A 3,675-nucleotide genomic window follows, 5' to 3' on the forward strand; every position below is an offset into this window, starting at 1 on the left:
ACTCATACCAGCTATATGATTACACATAAGACGTTCCGAACTCGAGCAACATCAGTTCGCTATGATACAAGTATTGTTTATGTGACTTTCAACATGTATTATATATTACAATACGAGTGGCTTATACAGACATGTAACATGGTCGTTTACAAAGTTTATATTTTATAAGTCACATTTAAGCTTAGGAACAGTAGGCAAGTTATCGCTACTTCAAGACCAACCATTTAACTATTAAGAGTTTATTTAGTAAGACAGTGAATTCAATAACATTTTTAATCAATTTGAATTGTTTATGTGTGTATAAATGTGTCTTCTTTATAGTCTTTAATTAACCTATTCCTTAAGCAATATAATTCTGTAACCGAAAATACCGATAAGGATATTATGATTTAATACGCATATAACAAGACTCGCTGACTGTCTCTCATTATTTATTCTCATTAACGATCTGAGTACAAAAATAAGGATAGAAAAAGAATAATCTTATATAATTTGAAGAACATGTTATTTAAGCTCTCAGGTCAGTTCACGACAATTTATCTTAGTTAAATGATTTGTCGAAATCGACCTTAAGCCTAAAATTGCTATTACAGTGGACCTCCTGTTAGCCGATAAACATTTCGGGTCTCAGTGTCGGATAATCGAATTTTAGAGAACACAGTTAAGACCCCCTATAGTCCGAGTGTTTCTTTATAAAAGAGACCCTGTAATCCGTCTAATTATAGCTGTGTATTTTATATATATATGCGCTGAAGGACAAATCATACTTTTACCCTCATCATACGTAGTCAAATTTAACTACGCAATCACAATCAAGACTATAATAATATCCTACTCTACGCGTAAAGCGCAATAGTGATGGTGCGTACAACTTATAAGTTGTTTAACCATGCATTAGCTAAGATTTGCAAAAATATCAATGACAAATAATTGACGAAATTGAATAAAACCGGGGGTGCTGAAATGAACGGGGGCCGGTTTACCGAGGGTCGACTGTAGTTCAAACGCACCTAGTCTTAAATGATAAAGAAAAATCAAATACTTGTAAGTTCGTAAAATACGTTTACATGATATAAAAAAGATAAAACAAGTGACACAGTTTTGGATAAATGTTATAAGATATTTTAATGTTATTCATACATTGATTTAGAAATAATTCGCAGATCACTATCATTGCTGTGACTTAATAGACCCCACTATGTAGAAAACTCGAGGGACCGCTACAAATGTGTCTTGTCACGTTTTATAAAATCTTACGAATAGGATTTTCAATTATTATTAATAACTATAAATCATCGTATATGTCATAGAGAACAGGTCTCAGTCGGCTGAGACCGACCGGTTTCATGTAATAATAGCAGAGACTGAACGAACACGTTTATCCTTATCTTAATAAGCGGCTAAATATTTATTATAACATGTTTGACGGACATCACGTGACTTCAACCGAAACAAACACAAATAACTAGAATTATATATTAATATAAACAACGAGTGAACAGTTCAGCGGCCGTTACGTAACACCTCCATAACAAAGTGGGAAACCCTAGGCCGGGTATTACCGCGAGACTGGCGCTACGACCATAACGATAACTCGACGTGCCTGCTGTATATAACATTTTATATTGCTTGTATGACATATGATTATATTCATCTTTATAACAATTCATAATCTAATCTAAAAAAGTTGATGAGACAGCGGCTAGGGAGACCGCGGCTATGATTGGGGGCAGATTTTCTTTTAACCTGCTGACATGGCACAGTTAAAGAATGAATGCTTGTTATAGTAGACTCTATCACCTCAAGTTTCAGAAACTAAATAACATCATTAGACTTCAATAGAATGCTGTTACGATGGAACCTGTTACAAAAATTATGCGTAAATATATTCACGAAACTTTATTGGCATTTACGTCACAGTCTGACACGAGACGTCTCGAGCCTCGATGTTTGATATTAAGATGAACATTTAATAAACTAGTTTGATTTTAATTTATTATAATTTATAAAAACGCAGGGGATTCACCTAAGACGATGCCAAAGGTGGGGAGGGAATTAATAGTATTAACACACACACACACACACATTTTTGAATTCGTTTATAAGTATAACATATTATAGATAATTTTTGTTCTCTGTCACGTGTGTGCGTCGTTATGTATCTCACACGGGTTACAAGACGGGTTATATATGAACAAGGACAGACATACATAACGACGAAGTTCTTTAAGCGTCGTCGTTACTTGATTGATGTTTGTTGGCCAACTATGATTCAGTCGATGTTTAAACAAGACGCAGATCGCAGAAGCCCGTTGAACACGATCACAGTTATGGACGTGAGGAGGCACGTAATTATACCTTCATAGAACAACATCATACAATTACACGGATGCAAACCAACATAGCAATTAACAGCATTTTATATAAATAAGTTCGTCGCTTATTTACTTCATAGCTGCATACATTACATAATACTATGAACATTTTGTAAACACTAAGGAAGTATGTCGGAGGCTCACTTATCGATCGGGAGCCGTTGACAAAGAAAAAAATACAACACTTGTAACATCGTTACAATTTATGAACAAAAAATGCAGTAGTTCCAAGGTTGCTAAAAGCAGAAGTTGTTCAATTTAATTTAAAGATATTTATTTAAAAATTATTATAAAAAAATAATTAATAAACAATTAAAATACCTAACAATGATTAGTCAGAATAACTCTGTAACACAACATGAGCTGATCCTTCCCCGTCTCTGAGACACGTGTCTCACGTGATCCTCATTATAAACTATCATTATATTTCTCTGTAGACAACACATAGTTCTCGGACTCTACCAGACTCTCAACCGCCGTACTTTGTTATTAAACTAACTTACATTAAATGTCATGAAACTTAAATCGTGTTTCAAATCGCATTGATGCCAGAAATAAAATAAAAATAAGTACCTAACCATAATCATATTTTTATTTACGTATGTTTCAAAATATATACATATATATATATAATGTTTTAATATAAAATGTTAAAACAATAAAATTAGTTTATTATCAATTATGAATATTCGACTTGACGAAAAAATACCGTCACGAAACACAGCGACTACTGTTAATAAATCTGATGTTACAAACGACAGAAGTTAGTTGTTTCAGCCATGTCGAGTGGATCAACAATCATAACGTTGAGGAAGAACACGTCCGCCGTAAGATTTAATATTTCTATCTTACAATAGGTATGGTAATGTATGCTAGTTTGTGTCATGTCACGTGTGTCGGGGCGCGGCTCGAGCACGCGGTATCTGTACTTGTTACAATAATTACTCGTACAATTATTGAAGGAAATCCGAAACGACATAATCCGAATGAGGAAACTCATGGTTTTCCTTTAAGGAGATTGAATTTTTACATTAATTAGCTATTTATAACAAATTTATTGTTAAGGTAAAACATGGATACTCGTATTTGATTTTAATTTTAATTATTTGGTTTTGTTGAGACTCGGAGACGACTCAAGTTTGTAATGATTATTGTCACAGACAGGTCCTATGCGATGGTAATCTAACCGTCTTTCACTTTCCTTTTCATTTCATCTGCCTGTTAACACGGCCGGTGTAGGGTGATCGAAACATCAGGATTATGTAGATATAAAATAATAAAAAACCTTGTCTCATTTTAG

Source organism: Danaus plexippus, chromosome 8 (genome assembly GCF_018135715.1).
Source record: "Danaus plexippus chromosome 8, MEX_DaPlex, whole genome shotgun sequence".
Lineage (NCBI taxonomy): Eukaryota > Metazoa > Arthropoda > Insecta > Lepidoptera > Nymphalidae > Danaus > Danaus plexippus.